The 26,275-nt window shown below is 39.1% G+C and overlaps 1 long non-coding RNA gene across 1 annotated transcript in view; it reads right to left on the bottom strand.

The window, feature by feature from the left end:
- Positions 1-1,252: 1,252 nt before the first annotated feature.
- The window catches only part of LOC137079036 (uncharacterized), a 52,106-nt gene continuing 27,083 nt past the window's right edge, over positions 1,253-26,275 (bottom strand). The window contains exons 2-3 of the long non-coding RNA XR_010905393.1: positions 11,249-11,434; positions 1,253-2,179 (exon numbers count right to left, since the gene is read on the bottom strand). This is a non-coding gene — a long non-coding RNA (uncharacterized lncRNA). The remainder of the gene's footprint in view (positions 2,180-11,248; positions 11,435-26,275) is intronic.

Below are 26,275 nucleotides of genomic sequence, written 5' to 3'. Positions count from 1 at the left end.
GTAGTCATCAGGCTTTAGCCAGGTTTCTGTCAAACACAGCACATCTAGGTTATGATCTATAATCATATCATTAACAATAAGCGCTTTTGGCGAAAGGGATTGAATATTCACCAACCCGAGCTTTATCAATTTTTCGTCTGTATTATATCTGCTGTTTATTTGTTGGACATCAATTAAATTTTTACTGTTGAATGGTTTTGATGGTTTTTTGTATTTACTAAATCGGGGAACAGACACAGTCTCTATGTGATAATATCTAGGCGAAAGCGTCTCTATGTGCTGGGATTTAGCTTACTTTGGTGACGTGAGACAGCTAGCAGATGGTTGGTTTAGCCAGTTTGTCTGCTTCCTGACCTGGGCCCCAGTGAGTCAAGGTTTAGCTCTAAGACTATGTGCCAAATTACTAGAGAGAAGAGCAGCACCAGCCCAGGAGGGATGAATGCTCTCTATCTTCAACAGGTCAGGTCTGCCCCAAAACTTTTCCAATTGTCTATGAACCATATGTTATTTTGCAGACACCCCTTAGACAACCAGCCATTGAGTGATGATAATATGAGTGAATGCTAACTATTTCATCACTCCTTTTAACAGGGAGGGGACCAGAGAAAAATACTGCCTTTGACATCGTACTTGCGAGTTTACTCACCTCTTTAATGTTAATTTTGGTGATCTCCGACTGGCGAAGTCGATCATCATTAGTTCCGACGTGAATAATAATCTTAGAGAATATAGCGTTACAGTACTTTTTAGCCAGTACTTTTAAATTTGCTTTAAATTTAAAATTAAACTCCCCCTATAAATGCCGCATCGACATGACATCCCCAATAAACCTGTCTCCGGCAAGACGACTCAAATCTTGACAATGCATTTTTTTCCTGTTAACACTGTGAAGCTGCTTTCTAAAAAGTGCTATATAAATAAAGGTTACTTGACTTGATTTTTATTCTCAAATATGATTAAATAATTTACTTTGCTAAATTTGAGGCAATCACAGGTTTTCTAAGTCTTTCTAAACTCTAATTACATTTTACACATACATACAATAAGCATATATACATGCAGATACACAGATGCATGAAGTGAATGAGTCTGAGAATGTTTTTAATAGTCATTCATCAATGCGTTAAACTGATACAGTCAGTCATTATGTAGATTAATAAACACAGGTAAAAAAACTATAATAATAAGAAAAATATTAGCTGTATTAAAGCGTAATTAAAAACATAAAAAAAGTGCACAGCAAAAATACAAAGCTATGTATGTGTGTTTAAACAATTCTCTGCTGGAGGTTAAGTTCAGACTGACGTCTGTGCGGAGTTGAGCTCTATGTGTGGTTGATTTGTCTGAGTGTTGAGATTCTCTCTGCAGACCAGCACACACAGGAGAGGCTCTGAAATCACTGTCAAACTCAACAAGCAGGAAGACATCCTTAACCAAGATATGTCATAGAGAGGGATACAGTTGATCAACACACTTGGGATACAGAGCACAACTAAGTTAACTGTGGAGACAAGAAACAGCATTGCACCTGGTCTGTTGTCAGTGACAGGTGTACTGGCAGGAGTGGGCGGGGCTTTGAATGTGATTATGCCTGTGGCAACCAATAAACACACAGGTGCCAGAATTATCCCAATAGTAATATACAAAACATAAACATGGCGAAAAAAAAACATCAATAATCCATACATCAAAGGAATAATAAGTATAATGATGGAGATTATGATGTAACAGAGGGCTGAGAAAATACGAGCAGAGATCAGCGGATATTTCAGAGTCAGAACTCCCTCCAGAGCCACCAGCTGTTGCAGGTAAAGTCCACAGACTTTCAGACAATCAAATGCAAGGAATGTAATGAAGTCAAAGACACTGATAAAACTAAGAAATATTGTCACTATATATGGATACATGAGCAGTTGCAACAGGTCACAGAGGAGGAGGAGGATGATGAAGGCTGAGATCCGGCCTCTGGTCTTTCTCTGACGATGCACAAAATAAAAAGCCCAAATCAGACACGGCACTCCTACACACAGAGCAGTGATGAAGAAGATGATCAGTCTGATATCATAGCGTGAATTTGGATTAGAAGGCTTTTCAATGTTATAATAAAAATCAGCATAGCTTGTGGTAGTGATGAAGAGATCACTGTCATAATTGTCCTCCATGGCTGTACTTTTAGTTGCTGAAAAGAAAGAAAGAAAGAAAAAAATGATTAAAAAGAACATCTTAAGCTTGTCTTACAGATGTGCCAAACAAGTTTAATGGTTTAGTATGCGGTTTAGTATGTGTTTAATACTGTGGATTAAACATGGGCTAGGGGAACAGAGTGGGCATTCACAGTCAAGACAAGTGCAAACACAGTCAATTCCAAAGGCTGATTACATGGGTAGATAGTACACAAATATGCACCCTTGAAAAAATATATTGTTATTTTGACACTTGAACACAATTAATGTGACTTTAATCTAATCAAAATCTAAAAATTCCAACACAATAGCAATTTTACCAAATTTTCTGCCATATAAAAGTAAAAAAAGAAGTTTATTTTTGATCACAGAGCAGCAGTGCCATACAGGGACAATTTTAGCTTTTATTATAAAAGTGTACACATTGAGTGAAATATTTCCATTCTCAAATGTTTAATTTTGAATAAATCTTTAATACATTTTATTTAGGCACAGAACCACTAGTTTCCGATTAGTAATGGCTGCCTGTGCTTTTTCCCCTTTTTTATTTAGTGCTCATTCAAATAACAATTGCACAAAATATACCCTTTAGAATACTGTTCCAAATAAGTTGGAATGTCTTCTGAAGGGTGAGGTAATACTGAGTTCTTGTTAATAGGTTACAGCAGGATCTTCACTTTATACTTAACACATTTTGCATGTCTCCCTCATCTGTCACACATGATTCAACTCATGAGGTCATTAGTAGAGATTGCAAAACCTGAAACCTGTTTCAGATATAGGGAGACATACAAAATCTGCTGGGCTGGTGGTACTCCAAGACAGGTTTGAAACCATAACCGAGTATTTTACAAACACAGCCACACACATTGTGATTCTTATTAAGTGGGTCATTTTTGTTAGGATTTTTTAGCTAACTGAGGTCTCTGAGTTCCTGACACCTTTACTTCTGGACTCCAGGTAGGTTGAAGTTCTGGAAACCGGTGGTGCTGGAGGCTAAAGCCTAGTTCAGACTGCATGATTTTCAAACTCGTCGGGTCACTGCTCTTTTCACACTGCATGACTGTTTGGGGTATTTTTCAGTCACTGCTGTGTTCACACTGCACGATGGTTTGACGACAGAGGAGTTCACACTGCATGACTAGAGGAGGAAGAATCAGTGAAAACTCTCTCTCTTGCAGGTGCGCAAACTACGTTTCCCAACTACACGTGTGATGTGACAAGTAAACAACGCAAAAACGCACGTGCGTCAGACCGGAGTTCTCGCGCGAGACTTGGAATTGTTATTAAAAATTATAATCAAAATAATAGCAGTACAATATGACTAACCAGAATAATCAAGGTTTTTAGTATATTTTTTATTGCTACGTGGCAAACAAGTTACCAGTAGGTTCAGTAGATTCTCAGAAAACAAATGAGACCCAGCATTCATGATATGCACGCTCTTAAGGCTGTGCAATTGGGCAATTAGTTGAAAGGGGTGTGTTCAAAAAAATAGCAGTGTCTACCTTTGACTGTACAAACTCAAAACTATTTTGTACCAAAAAAAATTTTTCTGGGATTTAGCAAATGTGAATCACTAAACTAATATTTAGTTGTATGACCACAGTTTTTTAAAACTGCTTGACATCTGTGTGGCATAGACTCAACCAACTTGTGGCATCTCTCAGCTGTTATTCCACTCCATGATTCTTTAACAACATTCCACAATTCATTCACATTTCTTGGTTTTGCTTCAGAAACAGCATTTTTGATATCGCCCCACAAGTTCTCAATTGGATTAAGGTCTGGAGATTGGGCTGGCCACTCCATAACATTAATTTCGTTGGTTTGGAACCAAGACTTTGCCCGTTTACTAGTGTGTTTTGGGTCATTGTCTTGTTGAAACAACCATTTCAAGGGCATGTCCTTTTCAGCATAGGGCAACATGACCTCTTCAAGTATTTTAACATATGCAAACTGATCCGTGATCCCTGGTATGCGATAAATAGGCCCAACACCATAGTAGGAGAAACATGCCCATATCATGATGCTTGCACCTCCATGCTTCACTGTCTTCACTGTGTACTGTGGCTTGAATTCAGAGTTTGGGGGTCGTCTCACAAACTGCCTGTGGCCCTTGGACCCAAAAAGAACAATTTTACTCTCATCAGTCCACAAAATGTTCCTCCATTTCTCTTTAGGCCAGTTGATGAGTTCTTTGGCAAATTGTAACCTCTTCTGCACATGCCTTTTTTTTAACAGAGGGACTTTGCGGGGGATTCTTGAAAATAGATTAGCTTTACACAGACGTCTTCTAACTGTCACAGTACTTACAGGTAACTCCAGACTGTCTTTGATCATCCTGGAGGTGATCATTGGCTGAGCCTTTGCCATTCTGGTTATTCTTCTATCCATTTTGATGGTTGTCTTCCGTTTTCTTCCACGTCTCTCTGGTTTTGTTCTCCATTTTAAGGCATTGGAGATCATTTTAGCTGAACAGCCTATCATTTTTTGCACCTCTTTATAGGTTTTCCCCTCTCTAATCAACTTTTTAATCAAAGTACGCTGTTCTTCTGAACAATGTCTTGAACGACCCATTTTCCTCAGCTTTCAAATGCATGTTCAACAAGTGTTGGCTTCATCCTTAAATAGGGGCCACCTGATTCACACCTGTTTCTTCACAAAATTGATGACCTCAGTGATTGAATGCCACACTGCTATTTTTTTGAACACCCAATTGCACAGCCTTAAGAGCGTGCATATCATGAATGCTGGGTCTCATTTGTTTTCTGAGAATCTACTGAACCTACTGGTAACTTGTTTGCCACGTAGCAATAAAAAAATATACGAAAAACCTTGATTATTCTGGTTAGTCACATTGTACTGCTATTATTTTGAACAATACTGTATGTGCGCTGACTTGTGGAGAAAAAGAAAAAAAAGATTATGGCGGAAGAAATTGTTGGAAAGACAGAGGAGTTCTGAAAAGACAGTTTGAGGTAAATAAATAATTTTGTAATGCGCTGCTGCTGTGGCTGGATGTGCAAATGTTTGGCCTTTGTTTCTGTTTGACAGAATTGTAAATATATGTATAAAAATACTGATATTCTGCTCTGTAACTCCTCCCTGAACCTCCCTCCCCCCCCCCCCCCCCCCTCTCTCTCTCTCTCTCTCTCGTTGGTCATCACCGATGTAATTTTCAGTCAGAACGCAGTTCACACAGCAGGAGTTTGAATCGTTGACAGGCCCAGATATTTAGCATGCCAAATATCCCTCGGGCGTCGGCGTTTCTCTCTGATCGCGTCTTTGATTATTCACACTGCGTGATTGTCACTCGCGTGCACGAGCACCGATTTGCCTATGATCTCGGGCATCTGTCGGTTCTGTCGTTGATTTTAAAATCGGTGCAAAAATCGGGCAGTGTGAACTAGGTTGTAAGGGTTTCTGATGTTTTCACACTTAAACCTTCACCATAATTCTTAATTATTTTGCAGTTTGTGTGTTGTTTCTTCACCATCTGTTTTTGTCTGACCCTGCTGAGCATTTCATGAAGATCAACTAGATGTGGGGCCTCATAAGGCTTTACATGTGAAAAAGAGAATTTAAAAAAAGTCACACAATGGTTAATAATTTCGAACTTTTTTAAAGAGCCGTTGGGCGAGCGACGACAGGGAAGTGAGGAACTGCGCTGTTTTTTTCTTTGTTTTGTCTGTGAAATGCATAAACTTTGTGTACAGATATGCTTATATAAACAATGCAAGTTTTGTCAAATTATGTTTGCCAGGAGCTTTTTTTTTTTTTTTTTGGTACTTTTGTCATTTAAAGTTGTAAATGTAATTTAGTCGTTTTCAAATTATTTTAAACCCTTGCATGATAAAATATAGCATGAACTACTGGTTTCTGTTGAATAACTAACATTTTAGTGTAGTTTACAGCTGTGGTTTTTAAACCTGTCCTGGAGGACCACCAGCCCTGCACATTTTGTCTCACTCATTTATCACACTCATCAGCTCGTTAGTAGAGATGGTAAGAACTAAATTGGTGTGTCTGATAAGGGAGACATACAAAATGTGCAGGGCTGGGGGTCATCCAGGACAGGTTTAAAAACCACTGGTTTAGAGGATTACCTGTAATGTTTGTTTTGAGGGGTTCACTATAAGATAACCCAAAAAGAAACTATGCTTGCCCATATATATATATGGTCGGACATACTAAAAGTATGGAGATGGCTGTGGTGAACACATACTTTCAGAAGAGGCAGGACACAAGGTGACATATAAGAAGGGGTGGCAGGAGCACTCAAGTGGACTATATCTTATGTAGACGCTGTAATTTAAGGGAAATTAGCGATTGTAAAGTAGTGGTAGGTGAGAGTGTAGCTAGACAGCATAGGATGGTGGTGTGTAAGATGACTCTGGTGGTGAGGAAGATGAAGCGAGTAAAAGCAGAGCAGAAGACAAAGTGGTGGAAGTTGGAAAAGGAAGAGTCCTGTGTGGTTTTCAGGGAGGAGTTGAGGCAAGCTTTGGGTGGTCAGGAGGGGCTTCTGGATGACTGGACTACTACAGCCAAAGTGATCAGGGAGACTGGTAGGAAGGTGCTAGGTGTGTCATCTGGAAGGAGGAAAGAAGACTAGGAGACTTGGTGGTGGAATGAGGAAGTCCAGGAGAGTATCCAGAGGAAGAAGTTAGCTAGGAAGAAGTTGGACAGTGAGAGGACGGAAGAAAGTAGACAGCAATATAGGGTGATGCAGCGTGAGGTTAAGATAGAGGTGACAAAGGCCAAACAGAGAGCGTATGAGGACATGTATGCAAGGTTGGATAGTAAGGAAGGTGAGAGCGATGTGTATCGGTTGGCGAGGCAGACGGATAGAGATGGAAAGAATGTGCAGCAGGTTAGAGTGATTAAAGATAGTGATGGAAATGTTTTGACAGGTGACAGGAGGGTGAGGGAAATATGGAAGGAGTACTTTGAAGAACTGTGTTGTGTGATAAAAGAGTACCAGCAAGAATGAAAGGAAGGTGTACGGGACAGTAGTGAGACCAGCGATGTTGTATGGTTTGGAGACAGCTGCACTGAGGAAAAGAGAGGAGGAAGAGCTAGAGGTAGCAGAGCTGAAGATGTTGAGGTTCTCTTTGGGAGTGACGAGGATGGATTGGATCAGGAATGAGTCCATCAGAGGGACAGCACATGTGAGATGTTTTGGAGACAAAGATAGAGAGGCCAGGTTGAGATGGTTTGGACATGTTCAGAGGAGGGAGAGTGAATTTATCGGTAAAAGGATGCTGAGGTTAGAGCTGCCAGACAGGAGGTCAAGAGGAAGACCAAAGAGGAGGTTTATGGATGTAGTGAAGGAGGACATGAAGGTAGTCGGTCTGAGAGAAGATGATACAGAGGATAGGACTAGATGGAGGCAGATGATTCGCTGTGGTGACCACTGAAGGGAACAGCCGGAAGAAGAAGAAGAAGAAGAAGAAGAAGAAGATCCCCATTTGTAAAAAAAAAAAAAAAATATATATATATATATATATATATATATATATATATATATATATATATATATATATATATATATATATATATATATTTACTATATTTGTTTGGAGGAATAAACATCATGAAAAGGGTAATTTTCTTTTAAATATAGAGAATACTACTATGTGATGAAAGCCATTCCCATAGATGTTAATGAAAGCCATATGATGTCCGTTAACTTTGTAAGTTATTCATAATATTTATGTGAGTAATTATACTTTATCCAAATGTATGGATATTGATGAAAATAGCTAATTTTGTTCTGATCAGTCAAAAAAAAGATCCTACATTCTTTCTTTCTTTCTTTTTCTTTCTTTCTTTCTTTCTTTCTTTCTTTCTTTCTTTCTTTCTTTCTTTCTTTCTTTCTTTCTTTCTTTCTTTCTTTCTTTCTTTCTTTCTTTCTTTCTTTTTTAAATCTGCAAAGATTTATTCATGCATGTACAACAGAAATCTGGTTATAATTGTGAAATAACTTCAAAAGATATATTTTGACTTGTATATCTTTGGAAGTTTTGGAAACCAAAGACTTAAAATTATGATAAGTTTTTGGTTTTATACATATTCATAAAAGCAGTGTTGGGAGTAACGCATTACAAAAGTAATACATTACAGTAACTTATTAATTTTTGCTGTAACGCAGTAGTGTAAGGCATTACTAATCAATTTTTCAGTAATATTTTACTCGGTACATTTCCAGTAACGCTTGCGTTACCCCCCCCCCCCCCCCCAAATACAATAAAAAGGAAAAGGAAAAAAAGGCGCGATACATTCACGCATGAAAAATGCAAGTTATTACCTGTTCGTGGTCATTCAATAGCCGCGTGTGGTGTCCAGGTTAGTAATTAAATACTAAATGACAGCTTCTGATATATTTTTGTATAGCGATTTACTTCATTTTCCTTCAATTCAGTACTTCAATTCATCTCCCTCTTGGTGTACATTTGGATATTGTGTGACATATAGTCCAGTGAAGGCGTACGTGTTTATTGCGGATTTTACAGAAGTGCCGCCGGCATGATTTCAGCCTCTGTGCTTGCGCTGGCCAGTGGAAAAGTGGCTAAAGAAGGTTTAAAGGCTCTGTCGTTTCAAAGAATAGCACAACGACAAGCGCGTCGAAGAACGGACGAGAGACAAGGCGCGCGCTGCTGAGCCAAACTATAGGCCTAATGCCTATAAACAACACTTGGGTGAAGATGACAGAATAAGACTACTGCACACCGTGACACCATAGTTTAGATTTTTTATAATAATACAGTAATTTAGTTCAGTTAGAGAACAGGCCGTTCAAATAAGAACGGAAGGTGTCTGCTAAGCATGAGCCGAACATGTGATCTTGAGCTGACAGATGATCGCGGAAGATTTCAAAGTGAAATGTAAAAGCGCCATTTAAAGGGGGTTTGTCATTGTGTTGTGTATTTCATTAAGAATAATAGGCTAATTTTAAACCGAAACTAAAAATCTGCTTGTCCGCAAAAAGCGCGCATTTACTAACGAGCTGTCATTCACGGTGTGCGCGCACTGGCGCGTTTTCAGTTCATATGGAAGCTTAACTTTTATAGGAATTCATTGAAAGCACTCGCTTTGCCTCCGCTCCCGTTATTAATGCCCAAGCGGTAGTGCGCATGTTCCTTTCGGTTAAATAGAATAGTGATTTAAAAGCACAGATACCTGTGATGTCATCACACTTTGATTAACCGGTGGGAAAATGTCCCCACCGTCTCATCCCTACTGTACATTCATGAGATGGATGTGCATTGCTTAGTTTATCAGAGATAAGGACAAGAACGTAGGAATGTAGCAAATGCAGTCAAATCCAACCTTTTTCTAAAACCGAAATAACTATCTCGCAACTATGTCGCAACATTAAGAAAAGAACAAATCCGCATATTGTCATAACTTAGAGTTTTCACAGTTCTGTTGTGTTTATGAACAGAAGCTATTCCCAGATATTGCCAGATAATCACTTTACCTCTAAAATAATACTTATAACAGAGTTGGATCGTCATGATTTCTTGCATTGTCTTGAGCATTCACTTTTTTGCCAATTCTCTGTTAGCCTGGATGGCCCATGTCATTACGCTTCATCATATCGCCTTCTACTGGATGTAAAATGCTCTCTGCCTACACTGATAAAAATGACTTTGTGGTATGGTAAAATCTATTACATTAATTCATTTAATTATTACATTGTAAAATCAAGTTTAAGTTGGAACTATATATCTTAGGTAAAATGTACAGTCTATTCATGTAATAACTTAACTGAGAAAAAAGAGTGAATTTTATCATATATTTACAAATAATATTTAATGTTTTATAGTCACAGCACATGCACCTACAATATTAAGTAAAGTTAAATCTGAAAAGCAAAGTGCATTTGAAAATGCACACAGATTTTTCGCAAAGATCCCACTTGTTCAGTGGTGGCAGAGATGGTCATTTCGGGATGTTGCTTTTTATGTGGCTGACTTATTCTCAATAAGTTTTAACTTTTAACTGAACGTGAGTTGTAATCACAATAACGATAGCTAAAGCTACATGAGCTCCTATTGAGAATTAAGAGAGTTTTTTTATGTCACCATTATGGTGATCAGTGTTTTCTTTAGTTGGGCAGTTTGATGACTTTTTAATGTTAATGTTTCTGTCATTGCTGTATCTGGGTTTGTTATGGCAAGAAAAGCAGAGAAAACACGATCAGATGCTTTTGGCCGCTTGATGATCAGAATATGATCATTGTGTAGTGGCTTAATTCACCAATCTTATACCTGAGTATGAGCAATATACTATTAACCTTGTTTTATTCTAGAAAAGATCCATCACAGTTTTAACCAGAAAAGTTAAATACGTTTTATAACAGATTGTACACTAAGCACTTTGAACTCCTGCAAGCTTTTCTCACACACAGATATCAAGATTCAGCCTAAGAATCTCAACAATGGTGACATGCTTCCTGCCATAATGCATTCTGGGGGCATCATGCAAAACTCAGAAATATTAACAATGTTCACTTGGGTTTGTAATTGGATGCAATGGTAATCTGAGTGAAACTTACAATCTATAGATGAGTATTGCCAGTACAATTTACTTGTGTATTTTACATAAAAAATAAGTGGTTCTAGTAAGTAAATATTACTTAGAATACCCCGAGTAAATATTACAAGCACTTTTTGTGTGGAAAAAGTTGCCTAGCTTTTTTTAAGTAAATGTCACTCCAAATTTTTTTCAGTGTACATCTTAGAATGTTAAGAGCTACTTCTGTAGTTATTTTGGTGAAAGTAACTCAAAAGTAATACAGGAGTAATGTAACGCATTACAATTCTGAGACAGTAACACACACACACACACACACACACACACACACACACACACACACACACACACACACACACACACACACACACACACATATATATATATATACGTTCATACATACATACACATACATATTTATAATAGATGTTATCTATTGTATGTCTTGTTATAGTTGTAAATGTTTATGTCTGTCTTTGTCTAATAAAGTAAAAATAAAAAAGTGAAAAGGGTTGACGACTCACCTCGTGGGATCACACAGAGGTCATCACATTCTTCTTGGTGGTGTGGCAGTCTCGAAAGCCTTCTCGCTGTCGATCGAGTCCATCCATGGATCGCAGCGAATCTGCAGCAGCAGTTCAGCGGATGCTGGCTTCCTGTTCATCACATCCGACACGATCGTCATCTGCTGATGTGCCGTTTTCCTGTGGCTATCCGGACCCAGGGAAAGTTTGTTAAAAACATCTGTGATTCTTATATTCTCCAAAAGATTACTGCAAAGATCAAATATGCTGCAAAAAACACATATACAAATTGCACAATATAAATGTTTTTTAATCATTTTCACAAAAAAATATACTAGCTGTTTGCACAATTTAAATAAAAATAATTTAAAAACAACAATCTTTAGTTTTTTACTTAATTGTCATTTACTCTCAATTGTGTTAAATCAAATGATTAAAATCGTGAAATGTTAAGTTAACATAAACCATTTGTGTTTGGATTACATGATTCATTTATGTTGCGCTGACTGAAACTAGGCATTAGATTACTATGCTTTGCATGGGGACGATCAGGAGAGTAAATGTTGAAATGAAGTGCTGTTTAATGTGTTTAGTAAAGGGGAAGCCCAGTTAACCATTATCTGACCTTGTGGTTAGGGCTGTGGGTGGCTATGTGACATAAATCTGATGTTCTTAATGAGCTCTAACTGAGCTAACGCCAATGAGGAGACGTTTTTTACTTGATCATTACTTGCATGCTACAAATGTTACACTTGGCATGTGAACAAGTGTTGTGTTGGCTATTCATTTTTATAAATAAAAAATTATAATAAATATTTTATTTTGAGGGTCAGCAATTTTACCCCTATCAAATAAACAATCATAGAACATGTATGTGTGAACATTTTATGTACATATATATATATATATATTGTTCCGCCTGCGGCGTGATGTCATAGTTCCTAGTCGGACCCATTTTAGTGACGGACCTGTTCGAGCAACAGCGCTGAAATCGTTCACGAGTCTGCTTCATAACAGACCTTGGTCAGATCTTTGTCTGTAAGTTATTATGCATCAGCTTTGTAATTTACTATGTGATGTACATGTTTACTTTCAGTAACGCATTTTATTACGTTCGTGAATGTTTCAGTTTTCTCGTTGAATGGCTTCTGTTGATGGCTGCAGTTTTTTGCTGATGCAATATTGTATCTGGCCACTAAGCGGCCTCGGCGCTACGTCTCATATTATTTAGTGGGTTAGCTTACTTCTGTTTATTCATATGGATAATGTGTATATCAGTGATTTTGGTGATACTGCGGATATCTGTTTAATGTCTATACATTAAGTACATCTGTAGTTTATTGTGTAGAAGTTTTGATATAGAGAATACTGTGTAATCTTGTTTGAGTTACTGGTTAACTTTATTGTATAAAAGACACTACAGATGTTACACATTTGTAATGTTTATTTTCCTTTTATTCTTTCAGTCTTACAAGACTTGATTGGAGAAAAACTTGAGAAATAAAACTGAGGAAGAAAAGAGATTGTAAGATAAAACATCAATCCTCAACAAGACTTCTGGAGTTTCTCTTCTTCATTGCTGTTAACTATCTGTCTAGCCGTACAAAGCAGACGTCGTACTGCGAGGGCAGAATAGTAAGAAGACAGTAATACACCAAGTTCATCACGAAGCAGTTCAACACTGATTCAGCATTGCTGACCCATCATCATCATCAAAGCAACCAAGATGGATGAACGGAGTACCACAGAAGAAATACATCAGTCCGTGGTGACTAGATCCATTGCTCAATCAAGTAGGAAATCTTCAACAGCAAGCTCTGCTGCACTCAGAGCTCGAGCCAGAGCAGAAACTGCCCGCATGCAGATTTCATTCGCTAAGAGGGAAGCGGAGATGATGGTTGAAGAGGCAACATTAAAAGCAAAAATGCACATTCTACAGAAAGAAAAGGAGGCAGCTACAGCCACCGCAGAAGAGGCAGTGTTTGTGGCTGCTGTGGAAAATGCAGAGATAGACTCTCGCCATGACATTGACTTACCACTCTCGCCGTCCAACGCTGCTCAACGAACAAGTGAGTACGTTTTACAACACAGCTGTGTTGCATCGGAACACGTATCTATGCACGCATACTCACAACCTGCAGTAGAAAAGGTCAAACAAGAAATAAGTAACCTAAGAATTGATGATCAAGATACTCACCTACGATTAGCTCCTAAAAATTTGAAATCTCAGCCAACAGTGAACACCACACAACATACTCCAGGAAACGTTACTCCTGTGCAAACACAGAAAAAGAGACATTCAGATCCACATGTAGATTCAACTTACCTGAGACAGCCTACACAGCAAAGGTGGAACCCTGACAACTCTGTAAAGCATACAGCAGCCACGACAGATGTCACAAAATACCTAATGCGAAGAGAAGTGGTCACATCTGGTTTAATGGAGTTCGATGACCACCCAGAGAATTATTGGGCGTGGAAAACTTCATTTCAAAGCGTCATTGATGAACTCACCTTATCTCCAAGAGAAGAGTTAGACCTCTTGATTAAATGGCTCGGCCCAGTGTCTAAGGAACAAGCAAAAAGAATCCGAGCCATACACAGCCACAACACAACTGCAGGGCTAAACATGGTTTGGCAAAGACTTGAAGAGACCTATGGAACTCCAGAGGCAGTTGAACATTCACTCCTGAAGAGGATAGAGGAATTCCCCAGAATCTCAAACAGAGACAATGTGAGATTAAGAGAGCTTGGAGACCTTTTGCTTCTTGAATATGCAAAAGAAGGAGGATACCTCCCTGGACTAGCATATCTTGATACGTCACGTGGAGTAAACCCCATATTAGAAAAGCTCCCATTTAGTCTCCAAGGAAAGTGGATTTCCCAAGGGTCAAAGTACAAAGAACACAACCATGTTCCCTACCCACCTTTCACCTTCTTTTCACAGTTTATTCGTTCTGAAGCTAAAACCAGAAATGACCCTAGCTTTATGATATCTCCAACTTATTACTCAGGTCCAACCAAGACAGAGAGACCCACAAGATACAACAACAAAGTACCAGTGTCTGTGAGGAAGACTGGTGTGTTTTCTGAAGCTAAAGCAGCTTTTACAGGCTCTGTTGAAAAGAGAGCTATAGATCCAGACCGCCTATGCCCCTTGCATAACAAACCTCACGCACTCAGAAAATGCCGCACCTTCCGCAGCAAACCTATAGAGGAGCGTAAAAGCTACCTTAAGGAGAAGAACATCTGTTTCAGGTGCTGCAGTTCAACCAAACATAGAGCAAAAGACTGTGATGAAGAAATAGTATGTAGAGAATGCGGCAGCAAGACTCACACATCAGCTTTACATTCTGGTCCAGCACCTTGGGTCTCAGAAGTTCCAGCAGATCAAGGCGAGGAGGAGGAGACCCACGAGACTCCTCCTGGAGTTCTCCCTGAAGTAACATCAAAATGCACAGAGGTTTGTGGGGGAAACACCAATGCCAAATCCTGCTGCAAAATATGTTTAGTTAAAGTCTACCCTGAAGACCATCCAGGAAAGGTAATCCAGACATATGTAGTGTTAGACGACCAGAGCAACCGTTCACTTGCTCGCCCTGAGTTCTTCAACCACTTTGGCCTCTATGACAAAGCATCTCCCTACACCTTAAAGACTTGCTCTGGTGTTATGGAAACCGCAGGGAGGAGAGCAACAAACTTTGTAGTGGAATCTTATGACGGAAAGATCAAGATCAAGCTTCCAACTCTCATTGAGTGTGAAATGATTCCGGACGACCGATCCGAAATCCCCACACCCGAAATAGCCCGCTACTTCCCCCATCTGAGACCTGTAGCAGATAAGATACCACCACTCAATGAAAACGCTCAGATCTTCATCCTGCTAGGAAGAGACATTTTACGAGTGCATAAAGTGAGGCAGCAGTATAACAGAGACCATGAAGATCCCTATGCCCAACGTCTTGATCTCGGGTGGGTTATCATTGGAGACGTTTGTCTGGACCGGGCTCACAAACCACCCAGTGTCAGAGTGTACAAGACACACACACTGCCTAATGGACGAACATCTATGTTAAGTCCCTGTCCTAACAAAATTCAAGTGAAAGAGACACTTAAGAGAAAAAACACTCACCAATCAAGAATTGTGGAATGCAGATTCCAAGGTGAAGAAACAGAAAAACTTGGAGCCACAGTCTTTAACAGTCACCCTGATGATGAAAAAGTAGCTCTGTCAGTTGATGATCAAACATTCCTGGACATCATGGACAAAGAGGTTTATATAGATCAAGCAAACAGCTGGGTAGCGCCACTGCCGTTCTGCAAACCCCGTCGCCATCTTCCAAACAACAGAGAGATGGCTCTGCGACGACTTTTATCTCTACGACGCACACTAGACAGACGCACAGACATGAAAGAACACTTCCTGGAGTTCATGAAAAAGGTATTTGAGAATGACCAAGCAGAACTAGCGAAAGAACTTGAGGAACATCAAGAAAGGTGGTACTTACCTCTATTCGGGGTCTATCATCCTCAAAAACCGAATCAAATTAGAGTGGTTTTTGATTCAAGCGCCAAACATGACGGTGTTTCACTGAATGACGTGCTGCTCAGTGGGCCAGACTTAAACAATACCCTGTTGGGTGTCTTAATCCGCTTCAGGAAAGAGAACATTGCAGTCACCGCTGATATTCAGCAGATGTTCTACGCGTTTGTTGTTCGAGAAGATCATCGTGATTATTTACGGTTCCTTTGGTATAAGGATAACGACTTAAACAGTAACATCACAGAATACAGAATGAAGGTGCACATATTTGGCAACAGCCCCTCACCATCAGTTGCCATTTATGGTCTAAGAAGAGCTGCACAAGAACATCAGGATGAATACGGCACAGACAGTAAGGAGTTCGTCATGAGGAACTTCTACGTGGACGACGGATTGACGTCAGTTCCGACAGAAGAGGAAGCAATCGATCTTCTAAAAAGGACTCAGAAAATGTTAGCAGCGTCGAACTTAAAACTCCACAAAATCGCTTCCAATAGCAGCAAGGTCATGACAGCATTCGCCTCCGAGGACCTTGCAAAAGACTTAAAAGACCTTAACTTTGGTGCAGATCCTCTCCCACTTCAGCGGAGTCTTGGACTGATATGGAATTTGGAGAGTGACAGTTTCAGTTTCCAAGTATCCCACGAAGAGAAACCATTCACAAAAAGAGGCATCTTATCTACGGTTCAGAGCCTCTATGATCCACTGGGCTTTGTGGCTCCCATCACAGTTCAAGGAAAAGCTCTAGTCAGAGAACTGTCATCCAAAGAATATGATTGGGATGATCCTCTGCCATCAGACAAGCAAGTGTCCTGGAAGTCGTGGAAAGAGTCTCTCCTGGAACTAGAGAAGCTACACATCAAAAGAAGGTATGTGCCTATCCCTCTTTCCTCATCTCAACGTCGAGAACTCTGTTTATTCTCTGACGCCTCCACACAGGCTATTGCTGCTGTAGCCTACTTGTGTGTCGCCAATGATGAAAACCAGTGCCACGTAGGATTCGTAATGGGCAAAGCGAAGTTGGCGCCGCATCCAGCCCATACAGTTCCACGTCTGGAGCTGTGTGCCGCAGTTCTGGCAGCTGAGATGGCAGACACTATCTGCAGTGAGATAGACATTGAGATGCATGACATGAGATTTTTCACTGATAGCAGGATTGTTCTCGGGTACATCCATAACACCTCCAGAAGATTTCATATGTATGTTGCCAACCGAGTCAATCGTATCAGGAAATCAAGTCATCCACAACAGTGGCAATATGTTGCCACCGACCAGAATCCGGCAGATCATGCCACTAGACCCATGTCTGTAGACATCCTTAGGTCCTCTAACTGGTTCTCAGGCCCTGGTTTCTTGAAGAACAGCAGTGATCCTCCAAAGAGCAACAGCTTTGACCTCGTTGATCCAGACCTCGATGCTGAAGTTCGGGCCTAAGTTGCTGTCAACTACACCAAGGCTATAGAGGGCCAGTTCTGAGCTCCACACATTTTGAACGATTTTCTAACTGGAAGAAACTACTACAGGCCATCACAAAACTTATTCAAGTAACGAGAACATACTCCAAAACTCACAAAGGGGATTTTGTTGATGCACGTTGGCAAGCTAAAACAGTCGTCATTCGTTGTGTCCAGCAAGAATTCTATGAAGAAGAGTTCAAATGTTTGAGACACGGAATTCAGCTCTCAAAAAAGAGTCAGCTTAGAAAGTTGAATCCTTTCATCGACGAGGATGGACTCCTGCGGATTGGAGGACGCCTTACCAACGCTGACTTACCAAGAGATGAGAGACATCCTGTCATTATGCCAAAAACTCATCATATCACAACTCTCATAGTGAGACATTACCATGAGGAAGTTTTTCATCAAGGTCGTCATTTTACTGAAGGCGCCATCCGGTCAGCAGGAGTGTGGATTGTAGGAGGTAAACGGCTGGTGTCTAGTGTCCTCCATAACTGTGTGACCTGCAAAAAACTGAGAGGGAGGTTAATGGAACAGAAAATGGCACCACTACCAGCGGACAGACTCACCTCAGAACCCCCTTTCACCCACGTCGGACTGGACGTCTTCGGACCATGGAGCATTGTCACTCGCCGCACTCATGGAGGTAGTGCTGAGAGTAAACGATGGGCTGTGTTATTCACATGCATGAGCACAAGAGCAACACATATAGAAGTGTTAGAATCCATGTCCACTTCGAGCTTTATAAATGCTTTACGCCGATTCTTTGCAATCCGTGGCTCATCCAAACAGCTTCGCTCTGACATGAGGCACAAACTTTATTGGGGCGTGCAAAGAGTTACAATTCAACACCAGTGATCCAGAACTGACAAGTTACCTTGATAAGCAGGGATGCACATGGACTTTCAACACTCCCCACTCATCCCATATGGGAGGTTGCTGGGAAAGACTGATAGGAGTAGCACGTCGGATTCTGGAAGGGATGTTGCTCCGGCCTGACTCAAACCGCCTCACACATGAAGTGTTGACTACATTGATGGCAGAAGTAATGGCCATTCTAAATGCCAGACCATTGATTCCAGTGTCAACTGACCCTGACAATCCTTCTATACTGACACCTGCAATGATCCTCACTCAAAAGATGACTCCGGTGACGGCGCCTCCAGGTGACTTTGATTATAAGGATCTTCACAAAAATCAGTGGAAACAAGTGCAGTGTTTGGCAGAGGTCTTCTGGAAACGATGGAGACAGGAGTATCTGGTTACTCTCCAGAAACGTCACAAGTGGACTGAATGCAAGCCAACCATACAAGTGGATGATGTGGTTCTGATGAAAGACAGTCAGGCTAAACGGAACGCTGGCCGATTGGACTTGTGGTAAAGACATTACCTAGCAAAGACAACAAAGTCCGCAAGGTTGAAGTAAAAGTTGTGAGCAAGGAACAACAAAAACCTACATCAGACCCATCTCAGAGCTTGTTTTTCTTATGTCTAAGGACTAAGTTTGATTAATTAACCTTTGAGTAATTAAGATGTAAATAGTGGTATGATATACCAGGCGAGGAGTGTTCCGCCTGCGGCGTGATGTCATAGTTCCTAGTCGGACCCATTTTAGTGACGGACCTGTTCGAGCAACAGCGCTGAAATCGTTAACGAGTCTGCTTCATAACAGACCTTGGTCAGATCTTTGTCTGTAAGTTATTATGCATCAGCTTTGTAATTTACTATGTGATGTACATGCTTACTTTCAGTAACGCATTTTATTACGTTCGTGAATGTTTCAGTTTTCTCGTGTTGCGCTTCTGTTGATGGCTGTAGTTTTTTGCTGATGCAATATTGTATCTGGGCCACTAAGGGGCCTCGGCGCTACGTCTCATATTATTTAGTGGGTTAGCTTACTTCTGTTTATTCATATGGATAATGTGTATATCAGTGATTTTGGTGATACTGCGGGATGTCTGTTTAATGTCTATACATTAAGTACATCTGTAGTTTATTGTGTAGAAGTTTTGATATAGAGAATACTGTGTAATCTTGTTTGAGTTACTGGTTAACTTTATTGTATAAAAGACACTACAGATGTTACACTTTTGTAATGTTTATTTTCCTTTTATTCTTTCAGTCTTACAAGACTTGATTGGAGAAAAACTTGAGAAATAAAACTGAGGAAGAAAAGAGATTGTAAGATAAAACATCAATCCTCAACAAGACTTCTGGAGTTTCTCTTCTTCATTGCTGTTAACTATCTGTCTAGCCGTACAAAGCAGACGTCGTACTGCGAGGGCAGAATAATATATATATATATATATATATATATATATATATATATATATATATATATATATATATATATAAACATATCTCTTTTACATGTTTAAAATAACTAATCATTACACAATAAAAGTGGTAATTTATTCAGAAATCAACATTCCCTTAAGCTTTTGATAGGCTATATTAAAGGTATATTATAATAATAACCTGCAAGTTTCAGAGTTTGAGCTAATCGCTACACATGGTTAGCATGTTACTGGACACATTCTTTATACATATGAAAATACACCAAATCACATGCAAAACACACACAAACCATAAGCCATCGTATTCATGCATTTATTAGCTCCGTGTTTCAGCTGTTGCCAATGTTTACAGCAGAGAGATGAGAATGAGGAAGTGTGCAGAACAGCGTCACCAGATTGCGCCGGAGTATTGTCATGTTGACTCCATACACACTGTCAAAAAAAGAGTACAAAATTGTACCTTTTAAGGTACAAGTGGCCTTCACTGGGGCGGTACCCTTAAGGGTACATTTCTGTACCTCTAAGTCTGGGGTAGCCAAGTTCAGTTCAGAGTTTATCTCCAACCCTTCTAAGCCACCACAATAAAAACGTGTGGCTCCCCAGCATGCTTTGCAGCATTAATTATATTGGTCATACTCATTCATAAGATCAGCTAATTAAGCCACTACATAATGATCATATTCTGACCATCAAGCAGCCGGCAGCATCTGATCATGTGTTCTCTGCTTTTCTAGCCATAGCAAACCCAGATACAGCAGTCAGAGAAACACTAACATTACAAAGTCATCCAACTGCCCAACTAAAGGAAACACTGATCACCATAATGGTGACATAAAAAAACTCTATTAATTCTCAATAAGTGCTTATGTAGATGTATAATAGAAATAAAATCAGTCTGTTAGTAATGTTTGAAGCTGGTAATGCTGTTTGTGGAGTTGTTTAATCCTCTGCTGAGATCTTCAGAGATTTAATGCCTTCTTTTATCTTCAGTTGATTTCATCTAAAGCTGTGGCTGAAGTCAGTTGTAGTTCTCGTGTTTCTCTTTCCTTTAGTGATTCTGCTTGTTATCGGCAGGTATTAACAGCAGGTGTTTATCATTAATGCTCAATCATCACTTAATTATCTCATTAACCTGATAACCGTCACGAGGACGGTGACGCACTGAAACTCTCTTTGCTTAAATTAGCTCAAAATTACTATCAGATGTAAGTAATTACCTTGACAAACTATACATCATTAAAAAGATCTAAGACTAAAGTTTAATTTTGTTACCTCTGTTTTATTCTCAAAGTCTTATAATGACCGTAATGTGTTAATATGTGCCAGGAGTTATGAATATGATCTTGGGCGTCGCTACCTTTTGATTGTAATATGCGCGTCATTTGCTCCCATTCATAAAAAAATCCTCCTTGGTCGTCATGAAGACACTCGACAAAACATCTTCCCTCAGGGTTTTTACTTCAAATGTGTGCAGATGTGGAGAAATATTGATAGATTCTCACATGTTTGAGTCAAATTTCTATACAGAGAAGTATTATTTATTCAATCTTTATCCAAAATCCGCGGATGTGTGATTATGAGCGCAGTAGACTGTGATATGCTGTGTTTTCAATTCATTCTGGCAGCCGGAGGGCGCTGGAAAGCTGTACTACTGAAAATTCACCCCTTATGGAACACATGAAGAACAGACACACCATGTGACATTCAGGAAGTATCTGACATTTCCAAAACAGCTTCCTGAGTTCTTTAGATCGCTATTTTATGCAGATAGACACGTTTTAAGACAATAAACACACAATCGCGGCAATATATGGTTGGTCTGTGTTCTTTATGCCATGTTGGGTGGTTTCATAATAGATGATATTTATAATGCAATGCTATTCCACATAGCTTTTAGCATTGTATATTTTCTGTCAGATTTTTTGACCCGAAGCTATATGAGATCACATATTGTTATATAAAACACTCGACTTATAAATTATAAAGTGATATGAAGCAAGTTTTGAATAAAACATGATTTTAATCGTATAAATTGTTGTTTTGCTGGTGTGCTAAGCTAACATGCTAGCTTGCCCTAGATGCACCTGCCACTGAGTAAATACTTTATTTTTATGAACATTTTCTAAATGTGAAACTATTGAAATGCTTATTTGGACGAAATGCATTCAATAGAGTCTCAGTGAGGGTAAAGTGAGAGGTTTGATTTAGAAATGAGGTTTGAATAGAACAGTTTGAATAGAGAATCGTTAGTAATTATAATGCAGACAAAAGAATAATAATTAGAGCCATAACCAGTCCGCAGAAGTGTGAATGTGTGTTGGGGAGACAAACTGAATGGGGCAGTTTGCACCTCTAAACAATAGAGGCAAAATAGAATGAAAGCTGAGAAGACATGGCAATAAACATCAGTTGATATTTTAGAGATATCTCAAAATAAAATCACATGAAACGATCTTGTAAAACGTTTAATAAAATTCAGAGTTTTAGACTGATCATCTTCAGATCTGAAACATAACATGGTCAGACTTGTGGCTTTAGCTGTAGTGCATTTCTAGATTTCTCCAAGGCCCACTTCAGTTTTATTTTCATAAAGATATTTCATACAAATAAATTTCTAATAACTTTACAAAACTTTGAAGCTTATTATAGCTTTTTTTTATTATAAAAAATATTATCATTTTGACTTTACAGTAAACTGCCAGGTGTCTGCTTTCAAATGAGACCATAATTATGCTTTTAGTGCAAAGGATTCACAAACTGTATTTGTTTTAGTCTGAGTATACATTTCTTAGGATTTTTTCAAAATTTAGAAATCAGCTTAACAGGTTATCTTCAACACTGATTTGGTGTTACTTTTTAACACTCTGAGTGTGGGCTCATAGTGGACTCATATAAACACCAGCAGTGTTCATTTAACACTGAGGATTTATAGGACCGAACTGAGGAAAACAACGGTATAATTGTACCCTAAGGACTAATTGTGTACCTTTAAAGGTAGAGTAATATGTTTTGTTCCCCAAGGAACAAAATTGTAACTCTACTGTATCTTTTTTTCTGAGACTGTAAAGAAATGGACTCACGTAAGATGATTGACAGCCTCACGTAAGATGATTGACAGCTCTACAGCGAATGAGAAAGCTGTGAGATCATTAGTGACGTGCAGCAGGACGTCAACAGACTCGCTCTTCAGAGAAAGAGCTCTTCAGATCAGCATAATTCAGTGAGTAATTCATAAAAATGTTATTGTGTATGATTAAATATTTTGTGAACATGTGTTGATAGATCTACATTTGTCAAAATATGTGCACGTTTTGACTAAGTGCCCAAACGGATGTTGTTTAGTACATGTATGCGATCAGAAATAAAATGGAGACGTGAATAACTTTTGATTCTTGTTGTTATTCCATTCAAAAAATTGTTCATAATGGACCGATTATAATTCACTGTATTACTGTAAATCATTAAACTGTTACACTGCCTTAGAAGTCTGTCTGAAATCAGTTTTGTGAGGTGCCTTCATGCACAAAACACTGCCTTACAATTCATTGTCTGATAAGGCAGCGAGGCCTTATCAGAGTCAGCTGAGTCAGCTGTCTAGGTTTTTGGACGCAGCCTTAGGCCCTGTCCCAAATGGGACACTTCATGTGCACTTTTGGTCTTGCGTGTCCGTTAAGTTCACAAGTCCCATTTGTCATTTAAAGGGGTACTTCAGCGTTGGGAAGATGAATCTGTATTTAAACTGGGTCATTAATGGGTCATTCATTTGGTGCTTTCTAGACTGAGAAAAGACAGAAAATGTATTTTTGTCTCATGGGGATGAAAGACTACAATTCCCAGAATGCTTCGCTGCCCTGTGAGGCCATTCCCAAAGCCACCGCTACTGGATTACTGATCACCACCGCATTCATCTTCATAAAATCAGTTCAGTTAGAGAACAGACACTACAATTAAAAACTGAACGTGTGTGTTCAATATATTGTGATTTAGCCGCTGAGTGAGTGTCACAAACGCAGCAGGAGTCAGATTACACTCATTGTGAATGAGCTGAGGTAAGAGCTCTCGTGATGAGAGCCGAGGGAAACGTGTGTTCAGTCTGGCGTGTTTTCAGTTCATGCCTTTGGAAGCTTAACTTTTAATAGGAATTAATTTGAGAAGTTAAAGACTCACTTTGCTCCGCCGGCCGCACCGTTACCATGAATGCCTGAGCCGAGCTGAGCTGTGAGTGTGATCTCACTCCCCATGTGCGAGTTGAAAACATGCAGAAATAGCTCCCTCTGCTGGCTGGAGTCTTTAGCCTCTGGCCAAAATTTTTACAGATGACGCAAATTGACGATATTTGATAGCCTGACGTGGTCATACTCAATTCTAGTCAGAAAATGAGTCTCCTCAGAAAAATGCTCCTTTGGGGTGTGATTATGGGGCGTGTTTCAACCCAACCAGGAAAGACATCAATTGGACACACCAACAACCAATCAGAGGATTTGAACAAATATAATCCAAGCCCCTTTGATGACGTGATGATTACGTTACTGTTGATCATCTGTCCGTCATCGTCTAAAGCCCGCCCTGATCAAGGCCAGACCGAACCACCCGACCTAAAAAGTTTGTGGCCGGGGCTAAGTTCGGCTGGCATCCAGGCTAGATATTTGCGTCACCAGTTATTTTTCCAGAAATAAAATGCATAAAACTCTCATCTCAGGGGAAATGAGAGGGGGGAGCACGATCATTAGAATATACTTCAGGATTTCTTCAGGTTAGTGTGTGAGGTCAGATGACGAGTGACAACGCAGGGAAAAAACAAAAACAAAACAGAGACGGATGATGGACGTAACGATACACAGCAAAAACTCCAGTGTTAAATTAACTCTCCTCAGAGTTTATTTGGCTCCACACTCAAGAGTGTTAAAAGTAACTCTGAAGAAGTGTTAAAGATAATGAGATAATTAAGAGATTAATTAAGTGATGATTGGCCATTAGTGAAGACACCTGATGATAACAAGCAGAATCACTGAAGGAAAGAGTCACCATTTTTAAGTCACCATTATGGAGATCAGTGTTTGCTTTAGTTGGAACATACATTTGGACAAAGAAAGCACAGAGAAAATATGTTCAGGAGTTAGTGATGATTTGATTAAATCACACAGTGTGTGGTCATTGAAAAGGTGTTCTGATAAATATTCCTCACAGAATATGAGCCAAGGCCAATGAGTCTCAGTTTGAAAAAATAATTAATCAGATCATTTTTCTTTCGATAAAAAACGAAAACGTGTCCAGCAGACCCGAACACCACACAAGGTTAATAGGCATTCATAAATAAACTGATACAGTGAGTCATTATGTAGATTAATAAACAATGCATAGGTACAATTTATTTTTAGCTATGTTAATAAAAAAAAAAAAAAAAAAAAGAAATATTAGTTGTATATAAAGCATAATTCAAAAAAGTACTATTCATATTTGGTGAAAAAAAAAAAAAACAGCAAAAAAAACAGCTATGTATGTGTGTTTAAACAATCCTCTGGTTATACTCAGAATCCTGGCAGCGGTGTTCTGGAAGGCATGTATGTGTGTACTTGTTTATTTTACATTGTATTACATATTTGACACGTGTCGCTCCGCCTACACCCAATTTCATTGGTTTATAATATAGCGAATCTTATTGGCGTAGACGCTTGCGGCTTGAGCATGCGCATTCCTTTATGTACGTCTTTAGAAATGATCTACCTACGACGAGCTACCTGCATCTGTGTGGGGAAACGACAAACATGCAGTAAAACTTTGGCTCTCGCTGTTGTTTTCGCTGCTTTTAAGGTGAGTTTAGTCCATAAAATCACACAAGTAATACACATTACTGTTCCTGACACTTTTCTTAACTTTAATTGAAACGATTCTATGTTATATTTACTTGATAGAAATGTAACGTTAGTGTCTTTGAAGAAGTAGATATGCAAAACAGAACTAACATTTTTTAAAAGAGGTAATTTAGGCTAACTATTGTTTTTGAACGTTTAATCACATTTTATGTTTAGATGAGAGGTTTTGATAGTTATGTAAAGGTTTTGCTGATAAATTTGTCAATGGATGATAGCAATAAGCACATTTATTTAACCTAACGGACCTCGCAGAGTGCGAAAATCCAAGTAGTTGAAACCTGTTCTGGTCTCTCATGGTAAACAAATATGGATAAAATGTTCTGTGATTTCAGGAGCGACAGAAAAAACCTCTACAACAAAGGAAAGCTTTAATACATTTAATAATATGAATGTGCATTATTGAAAGCCACTAAACTACGAATACAGTTTGTACACAAACACAGTAGATAATGCTGTACATGTAGCATTTATATAGCATCTATCCATAAACTGTAAGGTTTAGCCTTACAGAAATACAGATGGTGAACTGAAAAAGAACACCCAGAACACCCCAGCTTATTGTTGGAGAGGAGACAATCAGTTCTCTTTGTCAAAATAGTATTTATTGATGTCTTACTCTGGAAGCAGTCTCGTGCTAATATAATTACAGATCCTGCAACATCCATTTTTGGATTAAATCAATGCTTTGTTTATAATGAGGAGGATGTTTTAAGCTATGAAACTTGCAGAATGCAACAAATAACTTAATCACAACTACCTCAAGTGGCCAGTGAGTAATCCAACATTTTTTATCTTCTTTCTAGTTTCAGATGCTGCCATAGAACGGCACGAGAAGGCAACAGTTTGGTAGAACTGAG

This window comes from Pseudorasbora parva, chromosome 6 (genome assembly GCF_024679245.1).
Source record: "Pseudorasbora parva isolate DD20220531a chromosome 6, ASM2467924v1, whole genome shotgun sequence".
Lineage (NCBI taxonomy): Eukaryota > Metazoa > Chordata > Actinopteri > Cypriniformes > Gobionidae > Pseudorasbora > Pseudorasbora parva.
The sequence above is the reverse complement of the archived record's forward strand: the minus strand, read 5'-3'. Positions and strand labels throughout refer to the sequence as shown.